We start from the raw sequence: 16,198 nt of genomic DNA, 5'->3' as shown, positions 1-16,198 counted from the left end.
AGTAGTTGATCACCCATGGAAGTAATTACAAATAGCTTTATACTCATATTAGACATACTGTCAGTTAAGATGATGAGTTAATATTCAGAGAACAAAAGCTCCCTGACCAACAAAGGACATGGAGGTTTAATGTCTTAAGCTGCCAGCCACAGGTCTGTCCTTGCTCCTTTTATTCAAACTCTCAATGTCATGTAACTCGGAATCAGCAGGGATGCACAATGGTGTGGAGGCGAGCATACTCATGGTCAGAATATGCCCAGTTCTTGTCTGGACTTGGTGGTGGGGTGGGGTTCTGTGTAGAGTTTCTATATTTTCCCTGTGCATATCGAGGTTTTCTCCAGATACTTTGGTCTTTCAAGAACATGTGGTTAAGCTTCCCCTTAAACTCCCATCTTTTCTTGAATTTTGAAGACCCGATCCACATTAGAATAACTCCTATGCCATTTATGATCTTTGGAAAATTCCAAAACTACTTCAAAACTGAGAAATCAAGCTTTAAAACTATATACCGGCCATTGTGGCAGCTCCCAGGACTTCTACGCTATGACCCTTTATTTTAATTTTTTTTTATTTTCTTTAAGAAAATCACATTGAGATATACACATACATATGTAGAGTGGACAGAACAAATGAGGGGAAATTAATGAATAAATAAAAAATTACAAAACATACAAAACAAAAATAAAGAAAAAAGAACAAGAATAGCGGTATGACCCTTTAATAACAGATGAGATAAACCAGTAAAACCACCAAACCACCAAAAGTACAGTTATATTGAAGAACTGCAAGGTATTGAAAGTGAACATGGACAAAACGTAAAAAGCACTCACTGAGTGCATCAAACACTCATACAATCTAAATAAACCATGCAGATTAAACATAAGAGGGTTCAAAATTGACTATAACTGTCTTTGTCTTGTGTTTGTCTATGTTGGCCTTCTTCCCATAGTCGGATGAGATCGATTTCAGGACTGTGCAGCCCAAAGTGGGATGAAATGATATAAATGATGGAAGGATCAAAATCAGCAAATTCCATGTTTGTTTGTTTTTTTTAATTCTATCTCTTGTTTTGTTCTTCTCAGAGCCTGATGCCAACATCTTTGACAATGCATCCTCACCATCAGCGGGTCAGTGTGAGATTTGGAAGTGTTAAAGTATGTTGACTAACAAAACTTCACGGCTCAACCAAAAACAAACATTGGGTTAGAAAGGTTAGATAAAGTCATTCTGGCTGTAAACACTCAAATTTTGTTTATTTTTCACTTCTAAACTTTTAGGCTTCAGCTCCAACTGACTGAGATGATATTACCCCAATGATATGATATGAATTCTTTTTTTATTTGCATTGGTTCTCACAACAGTTTGAAGTGTGAAACCAGGAAAGATCATTTAGGCCGCGTTCACACTTGTGGTGCAGTTCGTTAATACGAAGAAATGGCGATTTTTAGCAGGTTTGTTTTGTTTACTTTGCACTCACAGACTTTATATTAAAATTCCACAAAAAAGCTGCCATACTTTCACAACAAAGCCGTGAGATATGGTAAATTCAATACAATGTATGTGGGTTGTAGCTGTGGTATTTTAACCATGTGAAAATTAAAATGCCCGAGGCATCCAAATAAGGGGAAAACTGGAATATGTGGTGTAATGTGCACATTAATTATGATTACCAGTCAGGAAACAGTACCACTGCAACGTATCACATCTTGTGTTTAGTATGTTTCAACCTCTTTGTTCTATGAAGTTATTAGACACTTTAATCCAACTCAGGTCAAATAACAGAACACAACCTCAAATATATAGTGAGCATTTTCCTGCTTTCGATCAGTCAATTATTTTTTATTAAAATTTTCATCTTGTCGACAGAGAAATAAGTCGTCAGAACCATCCCCAGTACAATGCTTGCAATTGGAAAATGTTAGTATTTTACATTAGTGTGGTTGTGCTGTTGGATTAATGACATGTATTATTATTTCATATATTTGTGATCATACACACGAGCAGCAAGGCTCTGAAAACCCAAAATACATTTTCAGGAAAATTTCCAAACCTAGATTAGGGGCAGAGGATTACAGAGCAGAAAGGCAATAAAAAGCCTTTCTGCCGTCTTCTTAAAGTTATTTGTCGGCAGCAGACGTCAGGCTGTCAGTGTGTAAGCTAGTGATGCTCTCGTTCTCTCACCGCAGCCTGACAGCATGACATTGAATTAGCATTCGACTGTAGTCGGGGCTGATAAGCACTGATTGTTCTTTACACAGCGTGCTAAAGCAACACGGAAAGGTTATCGGCTCTCTGCGGACCTGGCCGTGGCCACTGCTCCTGCCTGCCCACGATCCCCCGGGGCCAGCACATTGTGAAACGAGGTAACATGGTCGGCAAATTGAAAGAGAGGAACTACAATTCGTTGAATGTCCACGGGAGAGCTGAGGGCGGAACAGAGAGAAAGCAGAAGAGGGGAGCAAAAAGTAAAGAGGTGTGGAGAGGGAAGCCTGGTGACATTTCGCTGTGAGGTATTCTTGGTCCAGGCCTTGTTAACAGTCTGAAATTGGTCTTTGGAGTGTCAGACCCCGACTGCTGCTCTGCAATAAAGATCTGTCATCTTCTGGTATTTATCAAGCTGGCCGAACAGTACCCTATGTACACACACACACACACACACACACACACACACACACACACACACACACACACACACACACACACACACACACACACACACACACACACACACACACACACACACACACACACACACACACACACACACACACACACACACAATTACTACTTTGTAAATATGAAGCCACTCTCCCTCAGCAAATAATAGATACAGTTGACACCTTGGAAGGAGAGCTGTGTTTTTTTTTTCAGTCTGCTCTCACAGTGTGGCCATGAAGCCAGGAGACACAGCGGTGGAACAAAACAATCTTGAAACCTGTCAGCTCATTGAGCACAACAAGCTTAGGAAAATATTAAGAGACTCCACACAGAGATTCGGAGACAAAATGGTCATTTTGACGGAAAGAGAGGGAGGGGGGGGGGGGGGGGGGGGTGGGGGTGGATGTTTTAAAGTGACCTTCCTACTGACACAGCAACGTGCCGTGGTGAATTTTCATTTTCACAGCCATCCGTCAGGCGCAACAAAGCATAGATTTATCAGTCAGTTGCAGATGTAGTTTTGAGCACATTACAGGGCCAGCAAAACTCAATTTCCAGGGCAAGGAATAAAAGCTGAGCTGGCAAAGCGGCGGTAGTGCTGACTAACCGTGGAGTGCATCAGCCCAGCCAGCACGGAGTCGCGGAGGTTGGCTAAAATAAATGCATTTTTCAGCTCCTGCCACACTATCCAGGCATTCAATAGCTTGCCCTTGTTACTTTTTCAATGCCATCCGTGACAGTGTGAGTTGATCTATGATGACTTGATGAATCTGCCGGTGCTGAAAGCCGTCGAGCGGCCACATGGCGCTTTCTTTTTTGGGGAGGAGGTGGCATGAGAGGGTTGCTGTGATAACCTCGTCAACAACAACGTTGGGAATAACACAAGCAGCTACACAAACAGCACCGTTGCAGTTTGGCTCCAGCCCGTCACCATCAATCAAACGTATCTCTTCAATATGCTGGCAACCGCAACTGTAGACAGTTTAAAAAAGCTTATACGGTGCAGCCACCCACACACATCAACAGTATCCGGAGCAGACTTTAAGCTTCTGAGCAGGGGCTTTCTGAAAATAAGCGTCTGCTACTAGGTTTCATCCTACAGTATGTTTTACATGCCGCTTTTGAAATTACACCAGCTTGTCAGAGTCATCAACAAGTACAAATGGGGTAGAAATATTGTGCCTCTTTTAGCATTATGGTTTTACTAAGTATCTACTTTCTGTTGTGCTTGAACATGAGTCAAGGCATGCTGTGTGGCGTACCCAAACTCCGGTCCATGATACTAAAATAACCAATTTGATGCTCGTTTGATGCTGGATCAGCTAAAGATCCACCAGAACAGACCAGGATCAGACCTTAGGTCAAAAGCTGCTCAATATCATACAATCATTAACTAATATGAACCAGAATGGACCAACATTAACCAACTTAATCCAGTAAACCAGGACCAGATATAGACCAGCACAAACTAACATAAACCAGAATAAACCTGCACAAACCAACATAGACCAAAATAGTTTACATTAACCAATACTGACCAGAATAGATCAACACAAACCAACTTATTTTTCTGGACCTCCTGGAAAACTGCAAGGATCCATTGGGAAAAGACATTTTTTGTAATTGGGATTTGTTTTCAGATGCACAATTATAAAAAGAATAGCACTCCAGCCTCACAGTGAACAGTAAGTCCAACACTGTGGGCCTTTCTGTGTGGAGCTTGCATGTTGTCCCTGTGCATGTGAAGGTTTTCTGGAAGTAGTCCAGGTTTTTCACACGTCCATGAATGTCAAAAGGTGCATTGCATTTGACATTCATTGGTGACTGTCAATTGATCGTGGGTGTGAGTGTTTATGAAGGGGAGTATCCTGCCTTCGCCCATTGGCCGCTCGGGTTGAACACAACACTCCTGGTTGGATAACGTGGAATCCCCCGCCCCGTGATAATGTGCAGCCAGAGCAGCGGCGGTGAAACAGCTGGCTGCGGGGGTTAGCAAAGAGAGGGAGGGTCCGAGACAGAGCTTCTGCCTTTATGGCTGACACACCTGGGTGGTCTGCCCTGTCGCTGTCACCACCGGGCACCCCCACCCAGGGACAGCGGACGGAGGCCCAGGCTTGTCAGCTGCCAGGGACCCTGCTGGGGTAGGGTTGCGGGGATCCAACTAGATCACACGTAGCACCATCTGTCCCCCCCGTGCATAGTGCCAAGTCCTGCCCAGCGTGACACAGCACTGCCAGACGAGACTCGGAGCGGGGCAGGAGGCACAACAGTGCCGTCTAAAGCAGACACACTCTCAGTCTGATGAAATTCTGCCACTGCAGAAGGCACAAAAAAAAAATAACATCAAATTTTTACTAAAGCCACAGGCAGCTCATTCAAAATGTGTTTAGATGAGGTACAATAAAAAGAGACAGATTTAGAGTCAGTGCCTCACCAAGAAGACACCAAAAGATTCATTGCACCGTCAACTGAGACTTGAGAATCAATCAACCCGGCAAATAATTATGAGTCTGTTTTGCTGATTGAGTAATAATAATAATAATAATAATAATAATAATAATAATAATAACCATAATAATAACAGAGATGCCTCTTCTGCGACAGCAAGCATCCAACAAGATTAGCCAACTATCTTCGCTGGGCACCAGAAACACTGTAGCAGGTTTTTTACAGGCTTTCAGGCTGATATTAATTAATCTTCAATCATGGACCAATTTGTAGCGACCAGATTTCCAGCCCTCTGTCCTCCATCCTGTTACCAGAGGCCTGATGGTCCTTCAGTTCTAATTACGAAAGCAGAAATATCCGACATGAAACACAGCCATCAGTCAAGCGACAAATACATCCATACTTCATGTCTGTTTAGTTGGGCAAGCTGTTATATTTCCTGTTGTATTTTTTTGGGCTTGTTTTCAAAATGGGATTACTTTCATTGTGTGTCTGGCAGGGAGTCTTTCAGATCAGAGTGTAGATCACAGACGACTGTGGGGAATTTACCAGAACGGCTCATCAAGGACACGTAAAACCAGAGCGATAATAATTTGGCAATATTATGTTATTAACGATGTGAAACTAAAACTATTCTGTTAGTGTTTTTTGTGAGTCACCACTCTGCTGTGACACCTAATTCTGCTTGTCTCATAAATTTAGGGTCTTTAAAGCGTTTTATACGTAGAGACGGGTGCTCAATTAAAAACCCTGAAAGCTTGACCTCTGCAGAGAGGATCTGGTGGCAATGTTACGCAGTGGAGGGCATTTTGCTGGGATGGTTTGGGTCCACTTGTCCCCTTACAGTGAAGAGTCATTGCAAATCACTTCAGAGTTGTTCCGAGTTATTGCCTTTTGCACTATGATGAAACATTTCTGTTCTGATTGGAGAGGCCTCTTGCAGAACGGAGCTCGATACTCAAAACACCTATTTGGCTGTTATGATCATCAAAACATCTAAAGAGGGGACACATTTTGGAAAACGGTGCTCATTTCTCTACTAGAGATCCAAAATATTAAAATCCAGCACACAGTGGGCCAACACTTTAGTGGGCCGTTTTATGAATCCAGAATTACGGCTCATGATTCTGTGAAGTTTAACAGTGACCTGAAACAACCTCCATTCTTCACTGCTCAATGCTCGGATAACTATAAATGTTAATGAAACAACAAATCGTCTTCACTCATTAGATCCTCGTTATCATGGAGCCTTAAGATTTGTAACGTTATAAACATCTCACTTATCGTTGCCCTTTGTATTCCTTGGCCAATGTGGCCTTCACTATCCTTGCGTACAACTTTATATATGACTGTGGTCTTGGTATGCTGCCCTGATATTTATCCACCAACACGTTAGTCAAACATACAGGCCATACTCTAAACTATCAGGAATGTTGTAACTTGCTGTGCTTTCTCTTATTTTGCAAATCAATTTCAACAGGACCTGAAACTGTCCAGTTTGATTGTCCCGAGACTAAAAACAAGACAGAGAAAGTTGTTGTGAATGGTAAATATCGGAAACACTGTTCTTTCTGATATAGGCCAATGTTTTGAAAATTACAACACGTGTCAGGTTTAGGAATAAATAAAGGTCCAATAAACCTTTACAAAAATCATCTATGAATTACAAATTTTGAACTGTAATTGGGGTGAAATTTGGAATACTTCTAATAATGTAATTGTACTCAAACTTAAGTACATTATACACCATAAAACCTTTAAAATTACAAGCTTCCCCAAAATACTTGCACACAATTAATGTTTAAACATTCTAATTTGTAATATTTTTGTAGCCAATGCTTCACAATGTTTATAAAGTTAATGCCAATGATGGTTTATATGCTACAGTTTTAATATTGTATACTAAAACTGAAGAAATTCACAAATAGATGGCGGATCACGTTCAACAATCTTCCTCATTCCAGACATTTAATTAGAAATGCAGGCTGTACAAATGATGGAGCTTTTGTTCAAATGCACTGGAGTTATACTTGTAAGTGTAAAATATGTGCACAACTAATTATTTAAGTAACTTTTTCTTTGTATTTTTATTATAATTACTGTTGTGCTGCAGTGAAGGAAACTCTAGCCTAAATTCCTTCATGAAAAGACAATCTTTTAGCCCTTTGAACAAATAAAGAGCCGTTAATATAAAACATCAGAGGAGCTGGTTGAATCTCACTGACAATGGGGGGAATTTTCACAAATGAATGGAAAGAGCATTTCTGCTCAGACTCAGAGCAACAAATTAGTGAGTTTTTAACGTGTAATATCAATGCAGATTAACACCCTCAGGGTTGACCTACTTCACTTCACTACCTGTCTTCTCCCATCTCAATAACTCACTGAGTGACGACGCAATGTCCTTGTGCTGCCTGATTAACACACATTGCCTCATGCACACTCCAGTGAGACACTGCCTGATACGAACCCAGCAAATGACGTGCAGAATCTCTTCTTATCGCAAAAGAATGGGGAGGTTGGAGCTGAGATAAAATACAGAAAATGACAATAACTCAAAAATAATGACTATGTCTATATAGTGACTATAAAACTATACACGTCTATAGTGTTTTGTTTTTCAGACATGAGGTGTATATTCTTTAGAGACCAACCTCAAGACCACATATAACCATTTTTGTTCTATATATATACTTACTATATACTTACTCTGAAAACGGGTAGGAGGAGGTAACCGTCTAATTTTGTTACTGAATGCAGTTATTTCTGGTAACTTTCCTGTTTGGGATAATGTCTGCAGTTCTTTAAAGTAATTTGAAACAAATAAAAAATACGGATGACCGAGTTGTTCTCTTGGTCTTGATATTCATGGAGGCGAATGTCCCTTCTGATGTTTCAGTGTTGAATGTGGCCATTACTAGGCCATATTCTTCTTTATTGAAAATATTAATGCATACTTACGTTGTAGGCATCATTGTGTTACACTCAATGCTATGCAATCTGACTATTTAGTTATGGCTAAAGGTGTTCCACAAGGCTCCTCTCTAAGGCCATTGCTCTTTTCAATATTAATAAATGATCTTCCAAAAATTCTCTCCATCTGCCATGCATTTTTACACTGACGACAATAATCTATACATCTCATTCCAATGTATTGCATATACAGAACTCACTGCAAACAGACTTTGCTTCAGTTCAAAACTGGTTTCACAACAACAAACTACTACTGAATTAATACAAAATCATGCTGTATGGTATTCAGGACGAGTCACAACATCAACACATGCAGGAAGCTGACAATCAGTTGTACTGATGGATCACAACTACTAAATCACCTTCAAATACCTGGGTGTCTGGTTGGATAAGGAATTGTCATTTAGAGCACACATTGATTCTAATTCTGTCATTAGAAAAGTTAACTGCAACCTTGGTCAACTGTACTGGTCAGCCAACTGATCCACCTTCCCAGTAAGAAAAAAGAATAATAACACAATTAGTTGTGCCAATTATAGATTACGCTGATATTGTCTATCAAAATACGTCCAACACAAATCTAAACCCCTGTATGTCACGTTCAATAGTTAATGCAGGTTTATACTACAATGTCCTCATTGCACGCTATATGAAAACCTTGACTGGCTTTGCCCGAACACAAGAAAGCACTCTCAGTGGTTACAGTTCATTTTTAAATGTGTCTTGCTGACCTGCCCACCCTACCTTGAACAATACTTTGTTCCTCACTCATCGTATTCACTTAGACAATCACAATACCCTGCCTTTACCATACCGAGAACCTCCAGAGTTAAATGGAGAAGAGTATTTAACGTCAAAGTTCCCTCAGATTGGAACAACCTACACACCTCCCTTCACTCTATAACTTCCTTACAAACCTTTAAGACAGAGTTCTATAAACATCTAAAAACACAGTGCTCATGCTTTTAGTTTGTGGGGTTGTGGGCTGTCCAATGTACACTCTGATGTTACCTGCGTGCTGTATCTCTGCATTATACTCGCTTTATTTTTATGTTTATCTGTTGCTTCTCTTTTGATTCTGCCCTATTGTCCTGCCTGCATTGCACTTGCTTTGTCTTGTGATTATTCTGTTAGTCTTTTAATTGTGTCCCATCGTTTTTGTTGTGCTTGTGTGTTGTTTCTATTTTTATCATTGCTGTTTGCTGAATGTGCTATTAAGGATCCCCCTGGAAAACGAGGTGACACACCTCAAGAGGTTTTTCCTTCAATAAATGTGATATATATATTAATGACAAAGACAAGTCTGTGCGGTGTGGATACGTTATACTGAAATGATCAAGACAAAAGTAAACACAGGGGGGATGCTGGGTTTTCATTACCTCTTCGCAGCACTGACGGAAAATTAAAGTCGTATGAGAAACAAGAGAAACGAACATCCAAATAATTTGTTTGGCTCCGACAGCGCCTTGTTTCAGTCATTGTCTGTTTTCATATTTCTAAAAAACCAAGACTTTATTTTCTCCTCTCCATGTCGCCGTTCAGTTCATTCATGGTCAACAGTCACTTCACAGTGTTAAGACTGAGCCCCCATTCAGCATATTGTCTCCCTGCAGCCTGCACACTCTTATCCTGGCTGCCATCAAGCTTCATACGATTACAGTGTGATGTGGTGGCATGGCAACAACAGGCCAAGCAGAGAAAGGCAGCGGGAAGAGACTCGGGGAGCAGATTAAAGGGAGAGAGCAGGGAGACAAGCAAGGAAAAGCACATAATCCTCCCGTGTACAGTGTGGACACCAAACCTGCACAACAGTGACATGCAGGAGCACAAAAAGAGGGCAGAAAAGCTTGAAATGTGTCATGGAAAAGACGAACTAAACAGGAAGTTACTCTCAGAAAAGAAAAAAAAAAACACATGCTGCTATTGCCAGGCTGCGAGCAAGCTTTGGGTAAATTAACACAAATATGGAGTAGCGCTGTAAACATGTCATACTGCAGAAACGATGCAGCTGCCATCTGCAGCAATCAGACCATAAATTCTAAAGGTAACTCACACATAAACTACATTCACTTCCAGGCTGAAGTTGGCTTGTTGCTATGTTATTATGGATGTGAGAATACCAGCAGGGTGGTAAGGGAGATAAAAAATGTATTTGTTTAACCGTCTCCTTTCAGCCACCAGCTGCAGACGGTTGTAACTTTGAAAATGTCCCAGAGGCTGCATCAGACACAAGCTTTGGATTGTACTTTCTATTCATTAAAGGAAGCTGCGAAAGTCAGTGAAATCTGCATGTTTTGTGATTGTGATAATAACAGCACAAATGAGTTTCTGTATTCTGGAAAAGCGGCTGCGTAACACTGCCTCGTGTTCACTGTGAAAGGTCAGCTGCTAATGTGGCCACACATCAAACGCTGGCCTTGATCAGTGTACCGTGTAAAAGGTGGCGGCGCCACACAGACCACAGGCAATAACCACAAACCTCTCGTCTTCGCTCCTGACGTGGTATTCAAAAATAATTGAATCCTCGCATTACCTAAACCACTGGTCCTTTAACTAAGTGTGATATAATGAAAGTTGGGTGCGTGCTTCAGCCGTCAGGTGAGAAGTGGTGGGAATGAACTTCAGGGTGTAATCCCACACACACAATATATGTTGGGCAAAAATGTGTATTTTGTCTTAAGAGACATCATTTTCATGAGATAATTAAGATATGCAGTTAACGTTTAATGTTACTTTCTGAGATGGGAAATCACAAAATCATTGTGATTGCAAACATCCCGTTATTGAATATTCTTTTACACGAGAGAATGCTTTCAAAAAGTGGATAATTGCACACAGCAAACAATTGTAGAAACACGTGAAGAGGAACAGGAAGACAGCATGCCTCCTGAAAACTATGCCTACGACAGTAGCTAATTGAGCCAGATAACAATGATGATGGAGCAGATTCGGAGCAGCAACACATTCCCCGTTCACAGTAGGTTTTTTTTTAACAGAAATGTTTGAAGTTATCGGCTTGAAGAACAGACAGGGCCTGTGGAAATGTCCTTCAAAGGGACACTCTGTGCTTTCATGCTTTTCGTGCAATTTAGAAACCTCTTTAACTTTTATTTGAATGAAGAACTTCTGCTTCAACCATTTTCACACATGTATCTCTGAGAAAGGCTCAGCCAACCCTGAGGAGTACAAAAAAAAAAAAAAAAAACCCCAATGTAATTAGAGACTTTGACATGGTTATGGGAGCCTTTTCATTAAACCTGACTGTGCCACTTTTCCAGTATTAATACTCCAGTGACCAAAACCAGTGAGGATTAAGCAGGTGTATCTAAAAAACAAATAAATGAAAAAGAAAAAAGGTTATTAATAAAAAAAAAATGTTGCGTTAGCTGGGGGTGTCCAACAATAGGCCTGTGGACCAAAACTGAGATATTGGTGATGCTGCCATTAAAGACAACTTGTTGATAACAAACTACTCTCAAAGCCATGCTGTCAGGGTGAATTTGTAAAAACATGCTTAATGAGTCACAGGGAAACGTTTTTGGACTTTTCAGTATATTGTGCACCAGAAAGTGTCATTAAAATTGGCTTCATGTTGAGACTGTAGTCATTCCCTATTGCAATTATTTGGTTTTGTGAAAATGTAGATTTTTATAATTTTGACAGCCGTAAATATGAAGTCCAGTTGAGATACTAACATTGTGTTTAAATACTTCTAATATTCCAAGTATTATGATTTCAGAAAAGTGTGTTGTATTGTATTGTTGCATTGTATTGTTGTGACTTTAAAGGGGAAAATCTAAAAAAAAAAAAAAAAAAAAGATAAAAAAAGGCTTGAGATATTCCAGTTTTTAATGTAATATAGTGTTTATATATTCTCCACTGTGCCCTATTGTTTGTAGATCTGGAAAGAGAGTATTTATCTGAGCTGTCAACTCTAAAATGCTTCCAGTGGTATCAACTTTGTCTTCACCGCTGTCCATGGTGCTGATCTGGTTTTAGTGTTTTCATGATATTTGTAGGCAGCCTGCAATCCAATTAGGGGTAAGTAATGGTTTCTTTTCCTAATCAACATCCTCATTATTCCACATTAGTACCAAATAATATGTGTTTCTTATCAACACACATTCTGGATGCTCCGTCAAATGAAGCAAACTCAGCTTTCTGCAAAAACTTTAATTATTCTCTATATGATTAGTCTTTATCTACGTTATAGCTTTATTTTTTTTAAAAAGTATGTATTTTTCTGCACTAAATTTGCATTTAGCACCATCACAATAACCAGTACATACAGCTGATTTAGCATCTTCTGAAATAAGACCTCTGGGTTTTACCCGCCTTTATCGCAAAGCTGCAAACAAAATTGAACTGTGCAGACCAGAAAGAGAAGTATTTTTATTGTCTCTGGCATTGTTTTACCCGTGAATCACAACTTTACAAAATATGTTGTCATTGCCAAATGACACAAACAGTTCTTCATTACTTTCCCAGATAAGCTCATAACACTTATCATAATTCTAGGGTTATTTAAATAATATGGAATGCAGCAGCCAGACTGTTGAGCTATATAACAGGGGGGTTATATTAACAGATCCACCAGCATACATAAGCCTTTGTTTCAGTCATCAACTTTAGCACAACTATGTATTTTCACTTTAACTCTAAGATGAGGACACCTGTATTTATTTGGATTTCTTGCATTGGGTTTTATTTGGAGAATTGACCTCAAGAAGGTTTAGTGGATTCTGCTCTCATCTGAAGGTGAAATTGCCTCTGGATCATTTTCAGCTTGGGGGGCTGCCTGCACATGCGGTTTCTCCAGATACTCAGGCTTCCTCCACAGTCCAAAAACTTCCATTTGAGATGAACTCTAAATTTTCCCATAAGTGTAAATGGTGTGGATTTTGATCATAGTCAATACTGAGATCAGCTTCAGCCTCCGTTACGCTGAAATGGATAAAGTGATGAAGAAGATTGACGGGTTGGTCTAGAATTGTGAAGTTATAACTGAGAGCTTCTGCTACACAGAAAATGCCAAGTTTAATGTCTTGCTGTTCTTCAGCATCACAGTTTTTGACTGTATTGAGGACATCTTGTCTATGATTGGACTTTTTACTGAAGAAGTTCTTCAGGTACACAATACATATATGCACAAAGCTCTATTTCTGGTAGGTTTTTTTTAATCAGGGGTGTCAAACACATTTTAGTTCAGAGGCCACATACAGCCCAATATAATCTTGAGTGGGCCAAACTGGTAAGATAGTGGCATACTAATATTTTTATTCAGTTTTAACTTCAAAGTTTTTCTTTGTTCTGGCACCAAGTAAGCTTTTAAAAAGTCTGTTTGTGTGAAATATTTCACAATTAATACAAAAAATGACTATAATCTCGACATAAAGCCAATTTTAATGCTATTTTGTTGTGCTAAATACGGTGAAATGTCCAAAAGATCTTCTCTTGCAGATGTTGCATTATGCATGTTTTTACAATATCACCCTGACAGCATGGCCTTGAGACTAATGCTGTCTCAGCTTGAGTCTCAGTGTTAGTTCAGTACTCATAAAAAACAGTTAAAAATTAAAAGGTTTCATTTGTTTGGTCATTTTCTTGGGCTGGTTTTGGCCCACGGACCATAGATGTTATAGTTGTGAGAAGTATACATATTCCAGGTACTGCCAGGGATAGCCGTACATAAGGATTAAACAGGAGTTATGTTTGGAACAACTGTGCAGTTTACCCATGTAGAAACTCAGGCGGTGACATTATTAAGGACTCACAAATAAGGAACAAGCTCACATATCCTCCTGAATTTTTCTTCCATTAAAGGTTGTTTTAAACACACACTATCAGGACAGCACTTCTTGCCTTTGTTTACTGGCTGCACTCAGTCCTCTTTCATTAAAGATCACAAACGCAGCTGCTGCGAAAGGGTGAAACAAAGTTCAGACACCACTGAGTTTTCGCTGTGTTAATGACAACAACTGGAGTGAAAGCCTCATTGTGATATACAAACCAATAAACATCCTTAAAAGTCACCATTTTTTTTTTTTTTTTTTTTCATTTGCAATGAAGGTCAAAGGGGCATTTATGGGAACCCGCATGAAAAGTGAATGGAGGTGATTTTGCTGGAAAAGGTCAGGGAGGATATCTGAGTGGTCGTTGCAGTAGACCCGTCGCACTCTCGTGCAATATGCAGCAAATTTAGCCCGGCTTGTGATGGATCCAAATTCCAGCAGTCAGCAGAAAATGTTAATATGACCCTGCAAGCAACAAGTTCCTTCATTTAAAGCACTGGCTATTAATGGAGCGTAGGGTGTGGTGCGGCAGGAAGCCAGTAATAATCAATTTCCTGCTGCTGTAATCATAGTTCTCTGTAAATTAATTAGCATCTGTTGAGTGTTATGAAGAGATGTCTGCAGAGAGGGAGAGAGGCAGTTAAAGGCAGTGCGGGGGGGGGGGGGGGGGGGGGGTGTTACACAGGCTGCATGACTGTAGCCCATGTGTCAGGGCTGTTAGATTAAGGCCATCATAAGTCACTGCGAGATGGAACTAATGGTACCTCGTGTGCACATGAGTGTGATATTGTGCGACCAAATCAGACACCCCGCGACACCCCGATTCAACCCTTCCAGTCCTCTCATCTTTCTTATCTCCCTCCCCGCTAGATACTGCCCAATAACACAGAGGGGCTTCCGAAGTGTGAAATGTTATCGACCAAGTGGATGAACACTTGCACATTCTACATTACGAGGGAATCTTATTCAGCGGGAATGTATTGAAAGCACAAGTCAGGGAGGCGAAGGAGCAAAATTCAAGCTGATACACGGCGAAGCAAACGAAGGAGGCACAAAGTGATCACTAATTTGTTGATGTCACAGCAGTTGAAGGGAGAAAGGGCCTAATGCAGACAACCGATCACACAGTTAGGAATCAAACAGTGGAAAAGGCATCAAAAGGGAAGGCATGCAAAGCGAATATCGATTGGCTGGTTAAACAATCAAATTACACCTGCACTTACTTTTAATGAAGAAAGAAGGAGACCTATTGGTTTTGTTCTGTCGGACTTTCTGGATGGAGTCTGTATTCTCATTTTGTGAGTTTCTTTTCTCACTGTTTTGAAATTCATGGATGAAAATTGGGGCCCAGAAATCCTCTGTATCACCTGCATCCGTGGCAAATTGTTCATATTTTCCCGTAGTTTTCCTTGTGATGTGAGCTGTGCAGCTTGTGCAGGAATGTAAAGTGAGATTGGAAACTGTGGGGAGCAAAACATGAACCGTGCATGGTGCAGGGAAGAAGGAGAAGTGAACAACAGTACATCACTTCACAGGACGTTTGACAAGCAAGAATACCCATCTGCCACCTGGGCTTCACAGAAGAAAAAAGAAAAGAAAAAGGAAAAAGACAGAGTTACAGAAAGCTAAACCTAGAAAGAGTTCACTTGTGTCTAAGTACTGTTGTTCAAAGTTATTAAAGATACACAATCATAATGTCACACTTCACAGCAGTACCACTCTGCCTCACTGATGTTTCAAATGTCGTTAATGATGCCATTAACAGCCGCTGGGCTGCCAGCATCGCCCTAATGACATGGGTGTTTTGTTTCTCTGGTTGAGATAGAAATGTACAGATTCATTAAGCTTTTTGAAACCAAGCCGATTCCTTTGGCTTCGACTCAAAAACTACAAACTCTCATAGTCTCATATTCTGGGGAGTCTCTGCTTTCATTTGCTGTACAGTCTGTGTGTTTGGCATGAAAAGGCAAAGCACTGCCATCCAAAATGTTGATATAATGATGCTGTCGGTATTTTGTAATTCATTGAGTTGGGGCATGAAGAAATTCTCACGTTTTGTCATCGCTGAGGATGTCCTGTTTAATTTGTTGTGCGACATGTTTTTTTCATCAGTGCTTTGTCTCATGCTGTTCCTAACTTTTTATGTAAAGGGTTCATGTTTAATGCAGGAACCAACTGAATCACAGCCCTGCTGATATGCAGTACTCCAGTGATCCTTTTCATATGATGTCACTTCAGCACCTTTATCAGTTTGTCGATTTTCTTTGGTATGAGTAATGAATGCTTGTTCATGTCAGGATATTTATTGCATCAGTACCGAGCTGATA

General features: G+C 40.2%; 1 protein-coding gene across 1 annotated transcript in view; it reads right to left on the bottom strand.

The window, feature by feature from the left end:
* The window catches only part of tafa5l (TAFA chemokine like family member 5, like), a gene marked incomplete at its 5' end in the record, with an annotated part of 59,570 nt that overhangs the window by 23,631 nt on the left and 19,741 nt on the right, over positions 1–16,198 (bottom strand). The gene's annotated exons all lie outside the window — the stretch shown is intronic.

Source organism: Blennius ocellaris (assembly GCF_963422515.1).
Source record: "Blennius ocellaris genome assembly, chromosome: 5".
In the NCBI taxonomy this organism is placed as follows: domain Eukaryota; kingdom Metazoa; phylum Chordata; class Actinopteri; order Blenniiformes; family Blenniidae; genus Blennius; species Blennius ocellaris.
The sequence above is the reverse complement of the archived record's forward strand: the minus strand, read 5'-3'. Positions and strand labels throughout refer to the sequence as shown.